The sequence below is a fragment of the Microcaecilia unicolor genome, chromosome 12, assembly GCF_901765095.1.
Source record: "Microcaecilia unicolor chromosome 12, aMicUni1.1, whole genome shotgun sequence".
NCBI classification, from domain to species: domain Eukaryota; kingdom Metazoa; phylum Chordata; class Amphibia; order Gymnophiona; family Siphonopidae; genus Microcaecilia; species Microcaecilia unicolor.
Genome location: NC_044042.1, coordinates 49,623,294 through 49,635,895, shown reverse-complemented (window position 1 = coordinate 49,635,895; position 12,602 = coordinate 49,623,294). Strand labels below are relative to the sequence as shown.

The 12,602-nt window shown below is 42.6% G+C and overlaps 1 protein-coding gene across 1 annotated transcript in view; it reads left to right on the top strand.

Moving 5' to 3' along the window:
* Positions 1-12,602, top strand: part of SCN4B (sodium voltage-gated channel beta subunit 4) — a 50,966-nt gene that overhangs the window by 30,773 nt on the left and 7,591 nt on the right. The gene's annotated exons all lie outside the window — the stretch shown is intronic.

The window sequence follows — 12,602 nt, the reverse complement described above, 5'->3', positions numbered from 1 at the left end:
AAGTCCATCTTTATAATGGCTTATGGACTTTTCTTTTAGGAAATTATCCAAACTGTATTTTTAACCCTGCTAGGCTAACTGCTTTTACCACATTCTCTGGCAATAAATTCTAGAGTTTAATTACATATTGAGTGAAGAACTGTATTCTCTGGTTTGTTTTAAATTTACTACTTAGTAGCTTCATTGCATGCCCCCTAGTCCTAGTATTTTTGGAAAGGGTAAACAAGCAATTCACGACTATCTGTTTCACTCCACTCAGTATTTTTAAGACCTCTATCATATCTCCCCTCAGCTGTCTCTTCTCCAAGCTGAAGAGCCCTAGCTGCTTTAGCCTTTCCTCCTAGGAAAGTCTTCCCATCCGCTTTATCCCATCCCCAACACAATACACATTAAAACATCGTAATACACAGCACAGGGAGTAACAGTAGGTGGACAAATGCAAAGTGATGCACATTGGGAAGAATCACCCAAATAATAGTTGTCTGATACTAGGGTCCAACTTGGGGGGGGGGAGGGTCAGCACCCAAGAAAAAGATCTAGGTGTCATTGTACACAATATGCTGAGATCTTCTGCCCAGTGTGTGGCAGAAGCCAAAAAAGCAAACAGGATGCTAGGAATTAGTAGGAAAGGGATGATATATAAGACCATGAATACTATAATTATTATTATTATTAGCATTTGTATAGCGCTACCAGACGCACGCAGCGCTGAACACCTGACACAAAGAGACAGTCCCTGCTCAAAAGAGCTTACAATCTAAGTAATACAGACAAATAAGACAGTTACGGGTGAGGGAAGTAATGGGTGAGAAGGGAGGAAGGGACAAGGGGAGGGCAATTGTGGCTAGGAGCTAAAAGCAGCAGTGAAAAGCTGGGTTTTCAGCATAGATTTGAAAACAGGTAGAGATGGAGCTAGACGTATAGGTCCAGGAAGTCTATTCCAGGCATAAGGTGCCGCGAGAGAAAAGGAGCGAAGGCTGGAGTTAGCAGTGGAGGAGAAGGAGGACGACAAGAGAGATTTGTCAAGCGAGCAGAGTTCACGGGGAGGAATGTAGGGAGAGATGAGAGCGGAGAGGTAATGGGGGCCTGCAGAGTGGATGCATTTAAAGGTCAGTAAGAGAAGTTTAAATTGAATGTGGAAACAGACAGGGAGCCAGTGAAGTGACTTGAGGAGCGGGTTAGTATGGGTATAACGATTCTGGCGGAAAAGAAGTCATGATAAAGGTAATGGAACTCCTCTCATATGAGGAAAGGATAAAGAGGTTAGGGATCTTCAGCTTGAAAAATAGATGGCTGAGGGGGTATATGATTGAGGTCTACAAATTCCTGAGTGGTGTAGAATGAGTTGAATTGATTTTTCACTCTTTAAAAAAGTCCAAAGACTAGGGGGGGGGGGGGGGGGGGGGGGACACTCAATGAAGATACATGGAAATACTTTTAAAACAAATAGGAGGAAATGCTTTTTTTCACTCAACAAATAGTTAAGCTCTGGAACTTGTTGCCAGAGGATGTAGTAACAGTGATTTGCATATAGGGGTTTAAAAAAGATTTGGACAAGTTCCTGGAGGAAAAGCCCATGGAGGAAGCCACTGCTTGCCCTGGGAATGTTGCTACTATTTGGGTTGCCGCCAGGTACTTGTAACTTGGATTGGCCACTGTGGGAAACAGGATACTGGGCTGGATAGACCATTGGTCTGACCCAGTATGGCTATTCTTATGTTCAGATAAGATAAGTTAGAGTAACAGGAATTAGAAAGAAATAAGTGATTAACTTAAGGAAAAATTGCATATGGAGTCAGAGAAGGTGCATGATAATGATCTCAACTAGAGTAAAAGTGGTTAAGCAAGTCCTGCCACAGTTAGTCCTTGTGTGTGTGACTAGCTAGTTATTTGCTCCTTCCATTAAAGGCTTGGGAGAAGAGCCAAACTTTCATCTGCTTCCTGAATATGATACAGCATCAGAAATCTAATCATTTAACAGCACTGTGAAACAATCATATAACAGAAATATGATAAATGTCAGCAGAATACCAGTGTCGGGTATCAGTGGCCTGTGTCCAAATCATACTGAATCGAAGTATTTCTTTAGCTTTTGTGTTTCTCTTTCATCTCTCAATGAACAAATGGGATGGAGCAGGAATGTTGCAAAGAATGAAGAAGTCGGATTTCTTCCAGAAGGTTTATTCTCCTCAAAAAGTCACATGTATCACCTTGACCTGACACGGGCCGTGTTTCAGCTGTAGGCCTTCTTCAGGGGTCACAGCTATATTGCAAATATATGAACATAACCATGAATGTATGAACATATAAACATTTAATTATATATTTTGAAATAGTACAAAAATAAGTGGTTCAAAAGTAAATAAATCATTGTAATGTAAATGTGACAATACAAAAATTATCTAATGTGATAACAGACGAGTAAAAGGATGGACTCTGGTAGGAATTCCATGGCATAAGAAGAAAGGTAAAAATGGAAAGGAAAAGATGGAAAATAAAAGCTGAAAATTTAAGGAAAAAGAGCTGGTGTATGTTGAAGGTGGGGTGTGCTGAGTAAGAACTATAAAAGAAACACGCCAAATGGAAAGTGCTGTAAGATATGAAAAACATAATGTAGGACAGAGTATGCTGAAGAAGGCCTACAGCTGAAACACGGACCTTGTTGGGTCAAGGTGATACATGTGACTTTTTGAGGAGAATAAACCTTTTGGAAGAAATCTGACTTCTGTTCCTTCTTTGAAACATTCATCCACCCCTGTTGTTCATTGTTTGATTTGACTGTTGCTGAATGACTCTCCCGCCTCTTTTGCTTCTCTTTCATCTCTCTCCACATATTGCTTCTTATCACCTTATCACCATTCAAGCTTATAATTCCAGCTCTGGGCTTCTGCCTTTAAATTTAATTTAATGACATATTTATAGCCTGCTTTTTACAAGACATTTTGGGCAAAGCAGGTTACAACATCTTATATCAAAACAACTAAAATTTACATCATGGTTCAACATTAAAAATCAATATACCTCCTACCAGCAGTACTACTCCAGTCTCTTTTCCTAAACTCTTCCCACTCTCTGGGTAACTAATCCCATCGTCAGTAATTACATATACTAAACAAAGGTTCAAATCCCACTGCCACTCCTTGTGATCTTGGGCAATGGAGGGTTAAGTGACTTGCCCAAGTTCACAAGGAGCGGCAGTGGGATTTGAACCTTTGTTGAGGCCTGTCTGAGAAGGGAAATACATTTTAAAGAAAACTGGGAAGATGAGGGGAAGGGAGGAAGACAGACCGTGGTGGGGAGAAGGGTAAAGAGATGTCCAGACCACATGATAGCAACAGCAGGTGAGGAGATCGGGGGGGGGGGGGGGGGGAGGAGAGGGGATCAGGGGCACCCTGTTTATTTTCTGTCCTGGCCCCAGCATGTCTAAAACCGGCCCTGCCCAGAACATGCCTACACATGGGTCATGTAAAAGTACACACCTTCTTGTCACACATACTCCAAACTGGGGTGATTTTATAAAAGCTATTTTATACACATAAAAACAGGGTTCTAGCCATGAAAAAAGTTTATAAAGGCAGCCCCCACACCCCCTATAAAGAGCCAGCCCCCCTGCCCCCTACACCTAAATCCTTCTCCTTTTCACCAGATTTAATAATATGCTCTTACTCGTGGAGTATAGTGGTGTTTCCCAAAGCCGTCCTGGAGGAACCTCAGCCAGTCAGCTCTTCAGGATGTCTGCTATGAATATTCTTGAAAAGTTAGGTTTGCATGCACTGCCTCCATCGCATGCAAATCTAACTCATGAATATTCATTGCAGATATCCTGAAAACCGGACTGGCTGGGGTTCTTCCAGGACAGGTTTGGGAACCACTGGAGTACAGTGGAACAATTTACCACCTCAGATCCCTAGTGAAATGTCTTTTCTGGAATTTAAATCTTTGTTGAAAGCTCGTTTATTTTTTTTTTTACCCTAGCTACTACCCCCTAGGGATGACCTTATTCTGACTTATAATTAAACTCTGAAATTCGTTGCCAGAGAATGTGGTAAAGGCGGTTAGCTTAGTGGAGTTTAAAAAAGGTTTGGACGGCTTCCTAAAGGAAAAGTCCATAGACCGTTATTAAATGGACTGAGGAAAATCCACTATTTCTGGGATAAGCAGTATAAAATGTTTTGTACATTTTTGGGATTTTGCCAGGTATTTGTGACCTGGATTGGCCACTGTTGGAAACAGGATGCTGGGCTCAATGGACCTTTGGTCTTTCCCGGTATGGCAATACTTATGTGCTTATGACTTCTTTTCACCTTCAGACTGGGCGGGCAGACGTACCCGTGAGAATGACGTTTTATAGGGTATGAATGCTCTTTGAATGTAGTCTGCTTTCCTGTTTAATCTGTGGAGTTCTTTTCCTATTTAAATGTTGGTTTTAGATCAAACACCACCTACATATACACTGTCACTACAGGCAGTGTAACAGGTATTAATAAACAGTAACGATAAACAGTACAGCATAGACGGGCTGCGCTGCCTGCTTCATGACTGAGTTCAGCTCTGTCCAAGTGCAATTCCTTGTCAGGTGTGGCTGTCATAACGCAGAGCTTAGCCTAGAGCAGGGATGCTCACTGTCGGTCCTCGAGGCCCATAACCCAGTCGGGTTTTCAGGATTTCTACAAGGAATATGCATGAGATCAATCTGCATTCAATGGAGGCAGTGCGTGCAAATAGGTCTCACGCATATTCATAGTGCAATCAAAGAAAACTGGGCTCGCAATCTAAAAAGTGGTAATATTCGTCAATACAATCATAATCCACTACCACTACACTTTTAATACATAATTAAACTTATTTAACTCAAAGTCATAAAAACAGAGACATCCCACAAACACCCAATATTCAACCCCAGCTGCCCTCTCTCTGGAGCAATCAAAAGGAAGGTCCACAAATCAGTGGCGTAGCCACAGGTGGGCCGGGGCCCATCCACTTAGGGCTCAGGCCCACCCAACAGCAGCACATATTTAGTGCTAACTAGTGGGGATCCCAAGCTTTGCCAGCTGAAGACCTCCCCCTGATGGTGCTGAAAACACTGTTTTCCACTTCAGCAGTCTAAGCTTCCTAAGCTGCTGATACTGGCCTCATCGCATTGGGGGGGGGGGGGGGGGGGAGAACACTTGGTGCCCACCCACTTCTTGACTAAGCCCACCCAAAATCTGCTGTCTGGCTATGCACCTGCCACAAATATAATCACTTTGCAATGCACAGATGCAATTGCTATCAGTCCATGTTAGAAATGTTCCTCCAGCAAAAAAAAAAAAAAAGTGTGTGTGGGGTGGGGGGATTTATCTCAGCAATGATTGGGGTACTTGCAAAGTTCAAAAGATTGATCAAGATCTCACAGTTCTTCACAATGTTCAAATGCTGTTTAAAAATGCCCATCCAAACACCCATAAATCACAGCTGCTCAACAGTGGAGCCAGCAACTAAAGCCAAAGCAAACAAGTGCTCCAATAAAACAGCTTGCTTCCAGTTGATTCAGAGGGAGGGCAGCTGGGGTTGAATATTGGGTGTTTGTGGGATGTCTATTTGTGTTTTTATGATTTTAAGTTAATAAAAGTTTATTATGTATTGAAAGTGTAGTGGTGGGAAATCCTGAAAACCTGATTGAGTTGAAGACCTCAAAGACCAACATTGAGCAGGCCCTGGCCTAGAGCATCCAGAGCAGCAGACAGACTGTGGCTTCCATTCTCGCCAGGCAGCTCATGGGAAAATATTCCTTTATTTGTTTAAATGTGTCTTGCGTGTTTATTTGTATTTCATGAAGGTACCACCTTGTCTTCATGGAGGCTTCCAACAATTATCATAAATATTTAGATGGGGAATACTGGAAAATGTGACAAGAGGCACAAAGTTAGATCATGCACACAATGACAACCACTGGAGACACTGTGTGGGACTGCAGCCGGGAAATCAATTCCTAAACAAAAACCATTCCAGAAAACTTATTCCTGTCTCAGCACATTATTGGTTTGTTTGGCTCTTACCACTTTGGGCTATTTCAGACTATTCATGGGGGGATTGTGTACACGGCAACTGCTGCTTACTGTCTTTAAGGTTTTACTTGCACCCACTGCATCTCGGCCTACTCCTGCTGAGCAAAGGAGTACAAGTTCTAGCATGCTGTGGGGCACGTAGGCTCCAGTACCAGGCTAGTCATGAGACAAGCACAACTTTTCAGTATACCTAGTATGGGTTACCCAAGGAAGTGCAAGCTGGAATGAAAATGATTAGCTTCTTGTTAATTAAGCAAAATTAAATGCATATATATATATATCAAGGATGCCGATTGGTTAAATGTCATGGGGACCGTCAGTTGAGGGAAAGGTGTGGTAAAATCGGCAAACAGTGACTGACTCATAAACTGGAAAATCAACAAACATAATTTTAAAAGACATTAACCTGTCTTTTGGTTTCAAAAGTAATTTTTAGTGACTATCTAGGAAAAGGTTCATCTGACCAAAACTGTTTTCAAAGGGATTTATTTTCGCATTTCAACTTTACTTGACATATTGCAAATAATTTCAAATATCTAAGCAGTTCACAAGGCGTGAAATAGACAGGGAATAAGAAAGGTGGATAACATATGAGGAGGCCTAAGTTACAATCAATCAATCATTAAAACCTAAGCATAAAAGAAATACGGGTTACAGCCTATAGTCATATTATTTAATTATTCTAATCTGCAATAGCAGCCATTGTTAAACGCATACATTCCTTAACGGTGGATTTCAGTGGCACTGTACGAACGCCCCCTAAATTCTATAGCAGGTCACCTAAATGTTTATAGAATCCCTCCATCCACACGGGTAAATGTACACTTAAGACGTGTAAAAGGCTGCAGTGTGCTGTGCAGAGGTTGATATTCAAAGTGATTTAACCGGGCAGTTAAATTGTGTTGGGGGAGAGCTATCCGCTGATATCCAGCACCACTTAACCAGATAGTGACGCTTAATATCAGCTGTAACCGCAAAACTCGAAGCTGGCGATTTTGTGGAGTTGTGGTTAAGCGCTGATATACCAGACCAAGAGGACTGCACAAAGCACAGTCCTTTATCTGATTTAACTTATGTGGTTAAGTGCTGAATATCACACTTAACCGGATAAGTGATAGCTGACAGCACAGACCCGGATATTCAATGCCAATGCCGATGCTCAGACATGGCCTGGCATTGAATATCTGAACACTAACCACTTCCGGCTGAATATTGACCCCATAATGTCCACACACAAATGTCTTAGCAGGGGAGGGACATAGGTGGGACTGACATTTACCTGCTTAGTTTACAGAATACTGTAATTTACACATGTAAATGCTGCATTTACATGCTCACATTTATGCGAGCCATAGACCTTGGTAAGTGCATGTGCCTAAATGTGGGTAGTTTAGGAGTAGCCTAATGGTTGGTGGCTTGAGAACCAGGAGAACAGGGTTCAAGTCCCACTGCAGCTCCTTGTGACTCACATAACCCTAGGGCTACCATATTTTCCTTGCCAAAAGAGAGGACACCAATAGCCATGCCCCTTCCCACCCTGCCACACCCCTGTCACGCCCCCACACCTTCTGCCACTCCCCACCCCCATGCCATACAGTCACCCTGATCCCCCCTCCAAAAAAAGCCTCCGTCACACCCTACTCCCTACCCACATTCTATCCATGATCTACCTTAAAAATGGCTGCCGAGACTTCAAGCGGTGACCTCACAAGACTTCCATGGTCAGGGACGTCCATGAAAGATGTGCGCAGTATTATAGAATTCAGGAGATCTGCACCTAATTCAGGAGCAAGGATTTACACCAGAGCATCATTTATAGAATAGCGCTTAGTGCAAATTATTTTTGGCGCCCAAACCTGGGCACCGTTTACTGAATTTAGTCCTAAGTGTTTTCTAGAATAGGATCACTACCCACGGAAAGTACGGTAGGATCTACATTTTGGTGACTTGTTTTAGAATTGCTTCTATAGCACCAAAGAAAATTGGTTGCTCTGTCCATATACTGCCGGATTCTACATATCACAGCTAGCGTTCTGTGCTGAAATCTAAGCGTATTCCATAACAATGCCCGTAACTTAATTGGCTTAACAAGCCAATCAGTGTTTTTAACAGGCCTTCAAGCAATAATGAGCACTACATGGCAATAATTAGAATTTATGTGCATAACTCACTAAGCGTATCCTGTAATGAATTGTGTCTAAATTTTTGAAGCGCACAGATCAAAAGGGGTGTGGCTATGTTCCTAAATTTACGCACGTTGTTATAGAATATGGCCCAGTCCGGATAAATCTAAGCACAGGGATTTATACTACGTTTTTGTTGGTGTAAATCTGCATAGTTTTAGGTGCTGGGACATCAACTAAGTGTATTAGATATACCGCACCTACGTCTTATAGAATATACTTAGGTGTAAATGTTTTCTGCATGGATGTTTTAAGCACCATATATAGAATCTGGGCCACAGTGGGTGAGGGCGGAACAAGGGCACAAGGGCGTTCCATCATAACTATCCACCTGATATTCAGTGCTATTTAACTGGCCAGAAAGGCTGCTGACCAGTTAAACAGTATTCAACCGACTATCTCCCCACTGAATATCCCCAGTTAGTGGCTAGCAGATAGCTGGTTATATCACCCGATATAACCGGCTATCTGTCGATTTTTAAAGCCGATTTAGGAGCCATATTTGGCCGCATGAAAACATGAGACATCTTTGGCTGTTTTAAAAATAACTGGCTAAGTCTGAATAGCTACTTAGCCGGTTATCTTTAAACCGCCCCAAAATAAACTGGATATTCAGTGCCGGTCACCGGAAACAGCCCGGCATGGATTTCTGGGTTCAGCGCCAACTGTAAGAGTTAGTCATCTGAATATGTATAACAGCAATAGTCAGCTGCTAGCCAGCTAGTAAGGGCGTCTTTTACAAAGCTGCGCTACCGATTCCTGGCGTGGCAAATGAGAGGAAGCCCATTCAATTCCCGTAGGCTTCCCTGTCATTTGCCGTGTGGGAATCGCTGGTGCGGCTTTGTAAAAGAAGCCCTAACTGCTTTAATTAAGGCCAGTGAAAAGCAGCCCCAATTTAAAATGATTCTTTACTTGTATAGCAGCGGAATATCACCGTTCTACGTATACACCTGAATTCTATAAAAGTCACAAAAAATTGTGCATGCCAAATTTGCACGCACAATTTAATTGAATAAAGAGCCAATTAGTGCTGGTAATTGAGATCGTAACAAGCAATTATTGGTGCTTATTGGATTTAATTAAAAATTACACGTGTAAATTTTACAGGTGGGTACAAAAAGAGGTTGCCGCCATGCCATGAGCGGATCAGGGACGTTCCCTGAATTTACACTCATTGTTATAGAATAAAAGGGATTCAAGCCTAATTGAGGCAGGGGGATGTAGAATTTAGTCCATAGTTACCAGCGGCAAGTGCTTTCTATGTATATTCAGCACTGCATCTCTCTGGACTTTAGCACCGAATACAGATTTTTGGTGTTTAAAACAAAAATCTGCTTTTCACTGGATCTGAATATTGGCCCATTGGAAGAGCAGGCCTATCTTGTCAGCCCAATTTCCCTTCCTGTTGTAATACTGAAGACCCTCGCTTCTCCCAGCCAGGGGTGGCCTCTTCTCTCGTGCTCTCTTGAATTCAGCTACTGCTCTTGCTTTCATCACCTATCCTGGGACTCCATTTCCTCCATCCAGCACCCTTTCTGGGAAGAAGTATTCCCTAATCTTGCTCCCGAGTGCACCTCCTTTGAGCTCTGCATTATAACCGCTTTCTCTGAGCTTTCTTTCTGCCATAAAATACCTCATGCACTCTGTATAAGGTATTTGAATGTTCTCTCTTTCCCTTCTCATCTCTAGATCACAGAAATGTAAGCATTTACATCTGATTTCATAGGGATTTTGGTAGCCTTTTTCTAGACCACCTCATTCTATATCCTTTTGGTGGTGCAGGCCTCCAAAGTTGGCCCATCTGTCCACTAAGTATTTAGATTGATTTTCTTTGTTTTATTTTAATGATTATGTTTAGTTGTAACCCATTTTCAGTGGGGTAGGAAGGGGTGGGTGGGGGTGGGGCGGTCCACCCCGGGTGCACGCTGCTGGGGGGTGTCGGCTCCGCGCTGGAGCACTGCCCTCTCTGCCCCGGAACAGGTTACTTTCTGTTCCGGGACAGAGAGAGCAGTGAACCAGCGCGGAGCTGACACACCCCAGCAACGTGCAGTCGGGGCGGATCGGCCCTCCCGCCCGTCCCTCGCCGCAGGTATGCGCTCCAGTGGGGGGGGGGAGGTATGCGCTCCGAGGGGTGTGTGTTCCAGCGGGAGGAGGGTGCGCTGTGCTGCACCCGGGGGGGGGGGGTGCGCAGCGGCGACCCGCCCCGGGTGTCAGCTCCCCTCGTTACGGCTCTGCCCATTTTGATTCTTTTTGGAAAAGGCGGGATATAAATATTGGTTTGGATTTGTACTACAGATTAGGTCTTTATAGCTGTCCCTGTTCACCCTAACATCCATCTATCTCTGGCTATGGCTTCATTGCACTCTGGCCAAAACATGATCATCTCAAGTCTGTTTCCAGAATTCAAGTGCAAAGACCTGGAAAGGCTTGGAGAATGTTTTTAGCACAACAGCGTGGATTTGTTCCTGCAATAAATAATCGGAGAAAGCTCCCCAAATAAAAGAAATACTAGGAAAACACAGATATAATATACCAAAGTCTAAGGAAACATCCTCTTTGTATCCCAGGACAGCCACACAGTCTTGTTTCTGACAAGTGTGTATGTGTGTGTGAAAATGGAGGTGCACACGCTATACTCACACCATAATCCTGGATAGGTTTGGGCTGTCTGTGGAATGCCTTTTAATGATATCTTTGTACTGTAAAGTTTTATTTAGCTTTGCCCTTGAATGAAATAAAAGTTTTCCTTTGCTAGATTTTTCTGACTCTTTTTCTCTCTCTCTCTCTGTGGTCAACCAATGTCTCCAGCTGGGTTAGTTTTACACACCCTGGCAGAAATGGGTTAAAGTGAGATACAAATATGGAAATAAATAAATAAATTACATAAGCCAGAATCTGTGGAGTATGATCTCTGTCACTAAAATTTGCTGCTAACGCTCATCTTTCTGAGGTGTACTGAATAACACTACGGGGATATTTGTACTTGGGGCAATGGAGGATTAAGTGACTTGCCCAGAGTCACAAGGAGCTGCAGGGGGAATTAATAGTAATATGTTAGTATGGTGACTAAAAAAGTACATAATATTTCTCGCTGAAATTCAAAGCGGTTGCTGAGAAAACAGTAAAAAACCTCCAGGGGGTTACTTTTTTTTGCCTCACCCTGTATGTACATGAGGGAGGTGGTGCTGTATGTCAGTGCAAATGCATTGTGAACAGGTGTGCAGTAAAGATATATGTTTCAGTGTAAGGACATTATAATGCCTTCACATCGCTCCATGGTGCAACCGCACCTCGAATACTGGGTGCAATTCTGGTCACTGCATCTCAAAAAAGATATTAGTGGAATTAGAAAAAGTACAGAGAAGGACGATGACAATGATAAAGGGGATGGGACGACTTCCCTATGAAGAAAGGCTAAAGTGGATAGGGCTCTCCAGCTTGGATAAAAGATGGCTATGGGGAGATATGATAGAGGTCTATAAAATAATGAGTGGAGCAGAATGGGTAGACGTGAATCGCTTGTTTACTGTTTCTAAAAATGCTCAGACTAGGGGGCATGCAATGAAGCTACAAAGTAGTAAATTTAAAACAAGTCAGAGAAAATGTTTCTCTACTCAACGTGTGATTAAACTCTGGAATTTGTTGCCAGAGAATGTGGTAAAAGCAGTTAGCTTTACAGGGTTTAAAAACTTTGGATAGCTTCCTAAAAGAAGAGTCCATAAGCCATTATTAAGATGGACTTGGGGAAAATCCACTGCTTATTTCTAGGAGAAGCAGCATAAAATATATTGTACTGTTTTGGGATATTGCCAGGTACTTGTAACCTGGATTGGCCACTGTTAGAAACAGGATTCTGGGCTTGATGGACCTTCAGTCTATCCCACTATGGCAACATTTATATACTTATGATGATTTATTTAGTTAAAAATATTTGAATTCCACCGATTGCTACCGGTCTTTGGCAGATTCCAAAACAGCATGTAAACTATGTGATATCCTATGAACCACAAAGAATGGTAGGCATACATGGATGTACATTATGCGTATAGCTGGGTGTAACCTCACAAACAAAGACAATATCTTGTTTCAAGAGACCTAATTTACAGAGTTTTGCTCCCATTTCACCCTTGCAAGGTAAACACCCTTCTGTCTCAAGAGAAGGATTAGTTGAGGAGACTGAACAGTAGATGGGATTAAATGTTCTGTTTGAAAGGATATTACTGTTCAGAAAAGATTGCTTTAGTGAAGTCTTTAATAAAGGCAGTAATCTGAAACCCCAAAGTGTAGCACTTCTGCAAGAAGAGGATTGAGGAAAAGGTGAATTCCTCAGAGCCAGCCTGGTGACTCAGATGTAGTGTTGCACACTGTGGCA